General features: G+C 32.1%; 1 long non-coding RNA gene across 1 annotated transcript in view; it reads right to left on the reverse strand.

The window, feature by feature from the left end:
- The window catches only part of LOC143058992 (uncharacterized), a 115,517-nt gene that overhangs the window by 96,412 nt on the left and 4,597 nt on the right, over window positions 1-14,508 (reverse strand). Inside the window, exon 2 of the long non-coding RNA XR_012973323.1 lies at window positions 13,450-13,560. This is a non-coding gene — a long non-coding RNA (uncharacterized LOC143058992). The remainder of the gene's footprint in view (window positions 1-13,449; window positions 13,561-14,508) is intronic.

A 14,508-nucleotide genomic window follows, 5' to 3' on the forward strand; every position in this document is an offset into this window, starting at 1 on the left:
AGAAGAAAGACCTTAGCACTAGTTATAATAGTGTACCTAGTGTTATGCTATAAGAATTGACCTACATATTGCTACGATAATGTACAAGTTGGTATTTGTTTGATATGTAATTGAAACAGGCTGATATATCTGATATGTTTTGTACATGTATCTCATTCAAATGATTGGGTTACAATACAATTTCTCATACATGTAAATGAGTACGGATACATTGTCATCTTTGTGTGAAAGATTAGGGTACAGCTTCTCATTCTGGTAGAGAACCCAAGCTTGTCTCATATGCACCTAATTGAGAACCCAAGCTTGTCTCATATGCATGTGATTGAGGAGGGTACAGCCTCGCTAACACAGATGACTGATCCAGTGCCCTCCACATTTGGTATAGAAAGTGTAGTGCTTCTCAAACATCTTACTGAGTACTAAGAGGAATTTATAAGAATAATCTAAATGCTATGCTATAACAATGAACCTAGTTCTATGCTATAATAATCTACTTGTTGGGTTGTTTAATCAGTTGACTTAGTGCTATGCTATAAGAAAGGACCTAATGCTATGGTATAATAATTTAATTAGCGGAATTGTAATGGAATGGACCTATTATTGTGTTATAACAAGTAACCTAGTGTTATGCTATAATAATGGACCTAGTTCTTGCTGTAATAATGTACTTAGTGCTATGCTAGAAGAATTGGTATAGTTCTCAGCTTTAAAAATCTACTTAGGGGAATGCTATGATGATATATATAGTGCTATGCTATACGAAAGGACATTCAGTTTGCTATGATAATGTACTAGTACTTAGTGGAATAGTATATGAATAGACCTAGTACGATGTTATAATAATTTACTTAGTGCTATCTTATAAGAAAGGACCTAGCTCTCGCTATAAAAATGTACCTAGTGGTGTTCTTTAAGTATGTACTATTAATGAACTCTATAGTGATGTGCTTAATACTATGGTATCAGAATTGACCTAAAGCTATGTTGTATTAATGTATCTAGTGATATTTTATAAGAATGGACCTTGTTCTCTGATATAATCATCGGTTGTGCTATGCTAGAAGAATGTAATTATTGGAATCTATAATAAAGACCTTAGCACTAGTTATAATAGTGTATCTAGTGTTATGCTATAAGAATTGATCTACATATTGCTACGATAATGTACAAGTTGGTATTTGTTTGATATGTAATTGAAACAGGCTGATATATCTTATATGTTTTGTACATGTATCTCATTCAAATGATTGAGTTACAATACAATTTCTCATACATGTAAAGGAGTACAGATACATTGTCATCTTTGTGTGAAAGAGTAAGGGTACAGCTTCTCATTCTGGTAGAGAACCCAAGCTTGTCTCATATGCACATAATTGAGAACCCAAGCTTGTCTCATATGCATGTGATTGAGGAGGGTACAGCTTCGCTAACACAGATGACTGATCCAGTGCCCTCCACATTTGGTATAGAAAGTGTAGTGCTTCTCCAACATCTTAATGAGTACTAAGTGGAATTTATAAGAATAATCTAAATGGTATGCTATAACAATGAACCTAGTTCTATGCTATAATAATCTACTTGTTGGGTTGTTTAATCAGTTGACTTAGTGCTATGCTATAAGAAAGGACCTAATGCTATGGTATAATAATTTAATTAGCGGAATTGAATTGGAATGGACCTATTATTGTGTTGTAACAAATTACCTAGTGTTCTGCTATAATAATGGACCTAGTTCTTGCTGTAATAATGTACTTAGTGCTATGCTATAAGAATTGGTATAGTTCTCGGCTTTAAAAATGTACTTAGGGGAATGCTATGATAATATATATAGTGCTATATATGCTATACGAAAGGACATTCAGTTTGCTATGATAATGTACTAGTACTTAGTGGAATAGTATATGAATGGACCTAGTTCTTGCTGTAATAATGTACTTAGTGCTATGCGATAAGAATTGGTATAGTTCTCAGCTTTAAAAATCTACTTATGGGAATGCTATGATAATATATATAGTGCTATGCTATACGAAAGGACATTCAGTTTGCTATGATAATGTACTAGTACTTAGTGGAATAGTATATGAATAGACCTAGTACGATGTTATAATAATTTACTTAGTGCTGACTTATAAGAAAGGACCTAGCTCTCGCTATAAAAATGTACCTAGTGCTATTCTTTAAGTATGTACTATTAATGGACTCTATAGTGATGTGCTTAATACTATGGTATCAGAATTGACCTAAAGCTATGTTGTATTAATGTATCTAGTGATATTTTATAAGAATGGACCTTGTTCTCTGCTATAATCATCGGTTGCGCTATGCTAGTAGAATGTAATTATTGGAATCTATAAGAAAGACCTTAGCACTAGTTATAATAGTGTTCCTAGTGTTATGCTATAAGAATTGATCTACATATTGCTACGATAATGTACAAGTTGGTATTTGTTTGATATGTAATTGAAACAGGCTGATATATCTTATATGTTTTGTACATGTATCTCATTCAAATGATTGAGTTACAATACAATTTCTCATACATGTAAAGGAGTACGGATACATTGTCATCCTTGTGTGAAAGAGTAAGGGTACAACTTCTCATTCTGGTAGAGAACCCAAGGTTGTCTCATATGCACCAAATTGAGAACCCAAGCTTGTCTCATATGCATGTGATTGAGGAGGGTACAGCTTCGCTAACACAGATGACTGATCTAGTGCCCTCCACATTTGGTATAGAAAGTGTAGTGCTTCTCAAACATTTTAATGAGTACTAAGAGGAATTGATAAAAATAATCTAAATGCTATGCTATAACAATGAACCTAGTTCTATGCTATAATAATCTACTTGTTGGGTTGTTTAATCAGTTGACTTAGTGCTATGCTATAAGAAAGGACCTAATGCTATGGTGTTATAATTTAATTAGCGGAATTGAATTGGAATGGACCTATTATTGTGTTATAACAAGTTACCTAGTGCTATGCTATAATAATGGACCTAGTTCTTACTGTAATAATGTACTTAGTGCTATGCTAGAAGAATTGGTATAGTTCTCAGCTTTAAAAATCTACTTAGGGGAATGCTATGATAATATATATAGTGCTATGCTACACGAAAGGACATTCAGTTTGCTATGATAATGTACTAGTACTTAGTGGAATAGTATATGAATAGACCTAGTACGATGTTATAATAATTTACTTAGTGCTATCTTATAAGAAAGGCCCTAGCTCTCGCTATAAAAATGAACCTAGTGCTGTTCTATAAGTATGTACTATTAATAGACTCTATAGTGATGTGCTTAATACTATGCTATCAGAATTGACCTAAAGCTATGTTATATTAATGTATCTAGTGATATTTTATAAGAATGGACCTTGTTCTCTGATATAATCATCGGTTGTGCTATGCTAGAAGAATGTAATTATTGGAATCTATAATAAAGACCTTAGCACTAGTTATAATAGTGTATCTAGTGTTATGCTATAAGAATTGATCTACATATTGCTACGATAATGTACAAGTTGGTATTTGTTTGATATGTAATTGAAACAGGCTGATATATCTTATATGTTTTGTACATGTATCTCATTCAAATGATTGAGTTACAATACAATTTCTCATACATGTAAAGGAGTACAGATACATTGTCATCTTTGTGTGAAAGAGTAAGGGTACAGCTTCTCATTCTGGTAGAGAACCCAAGCTTGTCTCATATGCACATAATTGAGAACCCAAGCTTGTCTCATATGCATGTGATTGAGGAGGGTACAGCTTCGCTAACACAGATGACTGATCCAGTGCCCTCCACATTTGGTATAGAAAGTGTAGTGCTTCTCCAACATCTTAATGAGTACTAAGTGGAATTTATAAGAATAATCTAAATGGTATGCTATAACAATGAACCTAGTTCTATGCTATAATAATCTACTTGTTGGGTTGTTTAATCAGTTGACTTAGTGCTATGCTATAAGAAAGGACCTAATGCTATGGTATAATAATTTAATTAGCGGAATTGAATTGGAATGGACCTATTATTGTGTTGTAACAAATTACCTAGTGTTCTGCTATAATAATGGACCTAGTTCTTGCTGTAATAATGTACTTAGTGCTATGCTATAAGAATTGGTATAGTTCTCGGCTTTAAAAATGTACTTAGGGGAATGCTATGATAATATATATAGTGCTATATATGCTATACGAAAGGACATTCAGTTTGCTATGATAATGTACTAGTACTTAGTGGAATAGTATATGAATGGACCTAGTTCTTGCTGTAATAATGTACTTAGTGCTATGCGATAAGAATTGGTATAGTTCTCAGCTTTAAAAATCTACTTATGGGAATGCTATGATAATATATATAGTGCTATGCTATACGAAAGGACATTCAGTTTGCTATGATAATGTACTAGTACTTAGTGGAATAGTATATGAATAGACCTAGTACGATGTTATAATAATTTACTTAGTGCTGACTTATAAGAAAGGACCTAGCTCTCGCTATAAAAATGTACCTAGTGCTATTCTTTAAGTATGTACTATTAATGGACTCTATAGTGATGTGCTTAATACTATGGTATCAGAATTGACCTAAAGCTATGTTGTATTAATGTATCTAGTGATATTTTATAAGAATGGACCTTGTTCTCTGCTATAATCATCGGTTGCGCTATGCTAGTAGAATGTAATTATTGGAATCTATAAGAAAGACCTTAGCACTAGTTATAATAGTGTTCCTAGTGTTATGCTATAAGAATTGATCTACATATTGCTACGATAATGTACAAGTTGGTATTTGTTTGATATGTAATTGAAACAGGCTGATATATCTTATATGTTTTGTACATGTATCTCATTCAAATGATTGAGTTACAATACAATTTCTCATACATGTAAAGGAGTACGGATACATTGTCATCCTTGTGTGAAAGAGTAAGGGTACAACTTCTCATTCTGGTAGAGAACCCAAGGTTGTCTCATATGCACCAAATTGAGAACCCAAGCTTGTCTCATATGCATGTGATTGAGGAGGGTACAGCTTCGCTAACACAGATGACTGATCTAGTGCCCTCCACATTTGGTATAGAAAGTGTAGTGCTTCTCAAACATTTTAATGAGTACTAAGAGGAATTGATAAAAATAATCTAAATGCTATGCTATAACAATGAACCTAGTTCTATGCTATAATAATCTACTTGTTGGGTTGTTTAATCAGTTGACTTAGTGCTATGCTATAAGAAAGGACCTAATGCTATGGTGTTATAATTTAATTAGCGGAATTGAATTGGAATGGACCTATTATTGTGTTATAACAAGTTACCTAGTGCTATGCTATAATAATGGACCTAGTTCTTACTGTAATAATGTACTTAGTGCTATGCTAGAAGAATTGGTATAGTTCTCAGCTTTAAAAATCTACTTAGGGGAATGCTATGATAATATATATAGTGCTATGCTACACGAAAGGACATTCAGTTTGCTATGATAATGTACTAGTACTTAGTGGAATAGTATATGAATAGACCTAGTACGATGTTATAATAATTTACTTAGTGCTATCTTATAAGAAAGGCCCTAGCTCTCGCTATAAAAATGAACCTAGTGCTGTTCTATAAGTATGTACTATTAATAGACTCTATAGTGATGTGCTTAATACTATGCTATCAGAATTGACCTAAAGCTATGTTATATTAATGTATCTAGTGATATTTTATAAGAATGGACCTTGTTCTCTGATATAATCATCGGTTGTGCTATGCTAGAAGAATGTAATTATTGGAATCTATAATAAAGACCTTAGCACTAGTTATAATAGTGTATCTAGTGTTATGCTATAAGAATTGATCTACATATTGCTACGATAATGTACAAGTTGGTATTTGTTTGATATGTAATTGAAACAGGCTGATATATCTTATATGTTTTGTACATGTATCTCATTCAAATGATTGAGTTACAATACAATTTCTCATACATGTAAAGGAGTACAGATACATTGTCATCTTTGTGTGAAAGAGTAAGGGTACAGCTTCTCATTCTGGTAGAGAACCCAAGCTTGTCTCATATGCACATAATTGAGAACCCAAGCTTGTCTCATATGCATGTGATTGAGGAGGGTACAGCTTCGCTAACACAGATGACTGATCCAGTGCCCTCCACATTTGGTATAGAAAGTGTAGTGCTTCTCCAACATCTTAATGAGTACTAAGTGGAATTTATAAGAATAATCTAAATGGTATGCTATAACAATGAACCTAGTTCTATGCTATAATAATCTACTTGTTGGGTTGTTTAATCAGTTGACTTAGTGCTATGCTATAAGAAAGGACCTAATGCTATGGTATAATAATTTAATTAGCGGAATTGAATTGGAATGGACCTATTATTGTGTTGTAACAAATTACCTAGTGTTATGCTATAATAATGGACCTAGTTCTTGCTGTAATAATGTACTTAGTACTATGCTATACGAATTGGTATATTTCTCAGCTTTAAAAATGTACTTAGGGGAATGCTATGATAATATATATAGTGCTATGCTATACGAAAGGACATTCAGTTTGCTATGATAATGTACTAGTACTTAGTGGAATAGTATATGAATAGACCTAGTACGATGTTATAATAATTTACTTAGTGCTGACTTATAAGAAAGGACCTAGCTCTCGCTATAAAAAATGTACCTAGTGCTGTTCTTTAAGTATGTACTATTAATGGACTCTATAGTGATGTGCTTAATACTATGGTATCAGAATTGACCTAAAGCTATGTTGTATTAATGTATCTAGTGATATTTTATAAGAATGGACCTTGTTCTCTGCTATAATCATCGGTTGTGCTATGCTAGAAGAATGTAATTATTGGAATCTATAAGAAAGACCTTAGCACTAGTTATAATAGTGTACCTAGTGTTATGCTATAAGAATTGATCTACATATTGCTACGATAATGTACAAGTTGGTATTTGTTTAATATGTAATTGAAACAGGCTGATATATCTGATATGTTTTGTACATGTATCTCATTCAAATAATTGAGTTACAATACAATTTCTCATACATGTAAAGGAGTACGGATACATTGTCATCTTTGTGTGAAAGAGTAAGGGTACAGCTTCTCATTCTGGTAGAGAACCCAAGCTTGTCTCATATGCACCTAATTGAGAACCCAAGCTTGTCTCATATGCATGTGATTGAGGAGGGTACAGCTTCGCTAACACAGATGACTGATCCAGTGCCCTCCACATTTGGTATAGAAAGTGTAGTGCTTCTCAAACATCTTAATTAGTACTAAGAGGAATTTATAAGAATAATCTAAATGCTATGCTATAACAATGAACCTAGTTCTATGCTATAATAATCTACTTGTTGGGTTGTTTAATCAGTTGACTTAGTACTATGCTATAAGAAAGGACCTAATGCTATGGTATAATAATTTAATTAGCGGAATTGAATTGGAATGGACCTATTATTGTGTTGTAACAAGTTACCTAGTGTTATGCTATAATAATGGACCTAGTTCTTGCTGTAATAATGTACTTAGTGATATGCTATAAGAATTGGTATAGTTCTCAGCTTTAAAAATTTACTGAGGGGAATGCTATGATAATATATATAGTGCTATGCTATACGAAAGAACATTCAGTTTGCTATGATAATGTACTAGTACTTAGTGGAATAGTATATGAATAGACCTAGTACGATGTTATATAATTTACTTAGTGCTATCTTATAAGAAAGGACCTAGCTCTCGCTATAAAAATATACCTAGTGCTGTTCTTTAAGTACGTACTATTAATGGACTCTATAGTGATGTGCTTAATACTATGTATCTCATTCAAATGATTGAGTTACAATACAATTTCTCATACATGTAAAGGAGTACGGATACATTGTCATCTTTGTGTGAAAGAGTAAGGGTGAACCCAAGCTTGTCTCATATGCATGTGATTGAGGAGGGTACAGCTTTGCTAACACAGATGACTGATCCAGAAGTTATGCTAGAAGAATGTAATTATTGGAATCTATCAGAAAGACCTTAGCACTAGTTATAATAGTGTATCTAGTGTTATGCTATAAGAATTGATCTACATATTGCTACGATAATGTACAAGTTGGTATTTGTTTGATATGTAATTGAAACAGGCTGATATATCTGATATGTTTTGTACATGTATCTCATTCAAATGATTGAGTTACAATACAATTTCTCATACATGTAAAGGAGTACGGATACATTGTCATCTTTGAGTGAAAGAGTAAGGGTACAGTTTCTCATTCTGGTAGATAACCCAAGCTTGTCTCATATGCACCTAATTGAGAACCCAAGCTTGTCTTATATGCATGTGATTGAGTAAGGGTACAGCTTCGCTAACACAGATGACTGATCCAGTGCCCTCCACATTTGGTATAGAAGGTGTAGTGCTTCTCCAACATCTTAATGAGTACTAAGTGGAATTGATAAGAATAATCTAAATGTTATGCTATAATAATCAACCTAGTTCTGTGCTATAATAATGTACTTGGGGGTTGCTTTATCAGTTGACTTAGTGTTATGCTATAAGAAAGGACCTAATGCTATGGTATAATAATGTAATTAGTGGAATTGTATTGGAATGGACCTAGTATTGTGTTATAACAGGTAACCTAGTGTTATGCTTTAATAATGGACCTAATTCTTGCTGTTATAATGTACTTAGTGCTATGCTATAAGAATTGGTATAGTTCTCAGCTTTAATAATGTACTATGGGGAATGCTATGATAATACATATAGTGCTATGCTATACGAAAGGATATTCAGTTTGCTATGATAATGTACTAGTACTTAGTGGAATAGTATACGAATAGACCTAGTACGATGTTATAATAATCTACTTAGTGCTATCTTATAAGAAAGGACCTAGATCTGGCTATAAAAATGTACCTATTGCTGTTCTATAAGTATGTACTATTAATGGACTCTATAGTTATGTGCTTAATACTATGCTATCAAAATTGACCTTAAGCTATGTTGTATAAATATTATATCTAGTGATATTTTATAAGAATGGACTTTGTTCTCTGCTATAATCATCGGTTGTGCTATGCTAGAAGAATGTAATTATTGGAATCTATGAGAAAGCACTTAGCACTAGTTATAATAGTGAACCTAGTATTATGCTATAAGAGTTGACCTACATATATCTATGATAATGTACCAGTTGGTATATATTTGATATGTAATTGAAACAGGCTGATACATCTGATATGTTTTGTAGATGTACCTCATTCAAATGATTGAGTTACAATACAATTTCTCAAATATGTAATTGAGTACGAGTACATTGTCATCTCGTGTGATGTTTAGACGAATTGTGTATATAGAATGTATTGTCAGCCTTGTACCATCATCACTGCTGGTGATCAGATAGATGAAATCTGTTTTTCTAATACTGTATGCAAAATGTCGAGTAGATTTGATGTCTGAATTTTTTAAGGATGTACATGTCAGTCTGATATGTTCTATACGACTTATATCCAATTTTTATGGTTTATTGCAAAATGTTACTTTTTTTTTTTGTCAGTTTTTATATTTTTTTTTTTTTTAAATTAGAAATAGGTCAACTTTGTTAGGTGAATTAAAGGATTTTAAGGTGCATATGTCTGACCCTAATTCCTTGATTTTATTTTTATATTACATTGGACAATCTTTAGTTTTTGTGGTTTTGGTCAATTTTCGTATACTGTAAGCAATAAGGCCTTTTATTTGGTGAATGGAATGACTAAGATGCACATGTCTGTCTGACATGTTTTTTTGATTTTGACCTCATTTTCATGGTTCATTCGTCAATGAAAAGTTTGCATTGTTTTGTCAGTTTATCATATGCTTTAAACAACAGGTAAATTATATTTGGTGGATGTAACGATTGTAAAGTGTGCATGTCTGTCAAGTAGATTCATATAACCATAACCGAGGTTCAGGATTCTTTGGTCAAAGTTTGCTTGGTTTTGTCATTTTATCAGATATTGTAAGCTTAAGTCTACTTGTTGGTGTATGGAATGACTGACTGCAAGGTGTCATATAAAAATACGAAGATGTATGTCTGCCAAGGTTAATATAACTGTGACCTCATTTGCATAGAATACTTATTTATTAAACAGCTAAAAATGATGAGCAAGACAAGATATGTACAAATACTCCAAAATTGTCAGTTGCCTACTAATTAAGTTATATTAGTTAAAGTCATTAAAGGATAATGTTGAGCCTTTCATATGTAGGGCAAGAACATTAAAGATAAAGAGAAACTATAAACAAAAGAAATTATCAACAAAAATAGACTTACCGAAGTCAACAAAACTTAAATGGTAAGTCCACGTCTATAAAAGTTGTTGCTCTTCAAAAATTATTATTATGAAAATAAGATGTGGTATAATTAATGAGAAAACTATCCACCTGATTTCAAATGAGCGGATGTAAGCAATGCAATTTCTTATTAGAGGTCAATGATGACCTGTAAATAATGAGAAACCCCATACCCTATGCATGATATAGTCATCTATAAAAAAAAAAAACTCTACAAAACAAAATTTGAAATAAAACATCAATTCAAACTTCAAATATACCAGACTAACTTTTAAATTAAAAACAATTTATGAAAAAATAAATTTGACAGACGTGATTTAACATCAACCACTGAACTATGTACAGGCGGCTCCTGATTTTGGACAGGCAAAAAATAACCAGGTTGATATAAAAATGAGAAGCGGTATGATTGCCAATGAGACTTTATTCCAATAAAGATCAAATGACACTAAATTTAACAAAAGTAGTTCACTGTACAGCCTTCGAAAATGAGCAAACCCTATACTGCATAGCAATCTATAAAAGGCCATAAAAAAACAAATGTAAAACAATTCTAAGGCGAAAGCTAAGTGCCTGATTTTTGCACAAAACAATAAACAAATATGATATATAGCAACAATTGACAACACTGAAAAAAGACTTATTTGGGACAGACACTTATAAAATGTGGCATGGTTTTATATGTTTGCTGGCTCCAAATCATCCTCTAATTAAGTTCAGTGGTGTAAGTATCAGTTCAATATAAAACTATAAAAATCAGTTTAAAGGTTTTTTTTCTTCTCTTGAGTCAGGTTATTTTGATACATTCCCGTTTTCATTCTCCGTTTTAAGAACTTATTTGAATGCAACAAAGCAGAAAACCACAGACCGGATGTGACTGGAGATTTATTCTTTCCCTTAACAAAAAAGACTCAACTTACAGATCTGTTAGTACTCACATTTACTGACAGCTAATTCAAAGCAAACATCAACTAATAAAATAAACATTCTGTGAGCACTCAATCCACCCCTAACCTGGGATAGTGGTTTTTATAACAGCACATCATTTGAACACCCATAGTTTTTGGTGGGGTTCGTGTTGTTTATTATTTAGTTTTATATGTTATTTCATGTGTACTTTTGTTTGTCTGTTTATCTTTTGCATTTTTAGCCATGGCGTTGTCAGTTTATTTTTGATTTATGAGTTTGACTGTCCCTCTGGTATCTTTCGTCCCTCTCCCTTGAACAAACTGTCAACATTTGTTGCAATTGGTTTAACTCAAAAGACTGAAACAAGGCACAAAACATCTGATATGAAAACCATTTACACAAAGCAGTACAATAAGAGTAGTTACAATTAATATTCAAATGAAAGTTTATCAAAAATGTTCATAAACATAATAAAATAGCCATTTTACTGTTGTATTTCTCTTCATTTATAATTTTTGAGTTTTGTGTATTTGTAGGTCAGACATCTTGGTTTTCATGATTATCATTCAACAGGTCAATACTGAACAAAAAACTTATATAGTTGATATTTTCTACATAGTTTGACTTTTTTATTAATTTAAAATGGAGTGTGGGTTTTTTTCCCCACGTAAAGAAAGAGGAAATTTCAACATAATGACTATAAATAAAAAGTTGTCATACCATCATGATCATATATATGCACAAGAACTTAATCCTGTAAATGCAACAACGTATTTATCGATTGAAAGAAGGGACGAATAAGAAAAAAATATTAGTATTTTGTTGTCCAAATGAACTTGCTTTTTTTCCACTCATTTAAATCGCCCCATCCAATAAGGATTACGGAGAAAGATCTTTGAAGAACAGACTGCAAAAAATGTTTTGTAAGAATTGTAGGAATATTCTAGTGGAATAAATAATTTATTTATTTGACTCTGATTTAGTGGACTGAATAATTGTACATAGCAAGCTGAAACAAGGAAGCTAAAATTACAAGGGAAAGAGTTTATTTCATAAATTTGTAAATAAAAATGTAATATCATAAACACTACAAGGGTATAAAATTCAAATTGTTTGCATATTCAAGTACACAAAATGTATTGCAATGACACTAAACAAAGAAAACTTTAACTCATGAAAAGATTACACTATAATTTTAACTGTGCTTTGTCATTTTGTTTAATCATAATATGAAATATTTTTTCAGCTCTATCTTTCATAGACAACACAATGATTTCAAAACATTTTTTTTCCCTTTTATTTAGACGTGTCATCATTTTCAGTTAAAGGATTTTATTTGTTTACTTCAAATATTATTTTACTTTGTTTCAAAATAATAATAATCTTTATAGTCATATAAACAATTTAAAAACATGTTTGTGACAAAATTGGGAAAAAAATACATTCATATATATATTGTAAACTTTTTACTACCAAACAGAATTCATTGTGACATACACATTAAAGTATATTTATAATTTGAATCCCATAGGATTTTATTTTGTTTCATGGGATATTCAAAATCCCATGGGATAATTATAGTCCCATAGGATTTTTTCGTCCCATGGGACTACAATTATCCCATGGGACTTAAAGACAATCCTACGGGATTTAACCAAAATCTCATGGGATAATAGTCAATCCCAAAGGATATTGCCCTGTCCCATTGGATATTGAAAATCCTATGGGTTTTTTTCAAATTACAAAATATGTATAATAATTACAGCAGAAAAGCAATGAAATTACTGAATCCCATGTAAGTCAGCACATTTAAGTTATATGCACGACATTGTAGCTCTAAGGAGAGGCGGCGGCAGATTTGCATATGAGTGTTTTGCAAATTAAAAGCATCCAGTGTTAACAGGTCGAACCACTGATGTTCTTCAACCAAGCTGATTGACATTAACGATTGCCAAATATATTTACCACAAGATGTAACAAAACGGATCTTAATATAAATTGAATATTTAACAGAAAATAACAAACTTGCGGAAAAGATAGTATGCCACAAACATGTGGTGCAAAAATTTGTACACCATATACGGATGTCGACCATTAATGTCTCTTCAGTGATAGTGGGGATCAAAACGGTATACACCCGAAGGAAAATTGAGTAAAAGCCCAAACGAAAATATATATATATATTTAATTAACTTACCATTCACCAACCAAATTTCTGTCTCTTATGCACGGCTTTTTGTCTCTTGTCATTATGAGTCATTCTGTTTTATTTCTATTCCTTCCAAAACAGTCCTGTATTTGCAAGTTCCTACAATAACAAAACATAATATAGATGTTATGAAATGCAATTCTTTACAAAGACATTGTCTGTATCATTCAATGTTTTACAAAATTTATTTAAACGTTTGATTGCTGGAATCCTTGGGGTGTAGAAAGGGGTCACCACCAGGCCAACGTCTGGGTGATACTCACAAGTAAAAGGTCTATATAGTCTACGCATCTAACATATATCAAGCTCATTCAGGCAGGCCCGCCCCCTGTCCTTCTAAATCTGCATCTGTTTAAAAATTACAATGACGTCAAGGTCATATAACACCTGACAGACAGACATACAAACCAAAAAAACCGTTCCAAACGCCATATGTAGTAATTGTTATAGACCGAACCACAAAAATCAAAAGTTGTCCAATGAACCATGAAAATGAGGCCAAGGTGAAATGAACCTACCAGTCAGACATGTACAACTTATAAGCATTCCATACACCAAATATAAAGTACCATTGTTTATAGCGTCCGAAAAATAGACCATATTACTAGTATGATTTAGTTAATAGACCAAACTACAAAAGTAAACCTGATCTACAAGACAAGAAATTTAGGTCAGTCAGGTGAAACCTGTCAGGCAAACATGTATACCTTGTAATCATTATATACTAGTGTTGGATAATTGGTTGAAATTACCAACCGATTATCTATTACAATCGGTTGACAGCAACCAACCGACTATCGGTTATAATCGCATCATAATACCTTGCCCTTTTTTTAAATGAAATCATGCATTTAGTCTCATTGTACATGTCTAATGTGTATATTCCATATCATTGTAGAGTTCATATATTCATATTTGATCTTTTATTTCCTTTTCATATATTCTGGTGTACTTAATTATCACGTTATAATCCTGGTACCTTTGATAACTATTTATTTAGCAGTTAAAACAATTAATTAATAAGAATCAAGATTCATATCGAACATA

Source organism: Mytilus galloprovincialis, chromosome 14 (assembly GCF_965363235.1).
Source record: "Mytilus galloprovincialis chromosome 14, xbMytGall1.hap1.1, whole genome shotgun sequence".
Classification (NCBI taxonomy): Eukaryota; Metazoa; Mollusca; class Bivalvia; order Mytilida; family Mytilidae; genus Mytilus; species Mytilus galloprovincialis.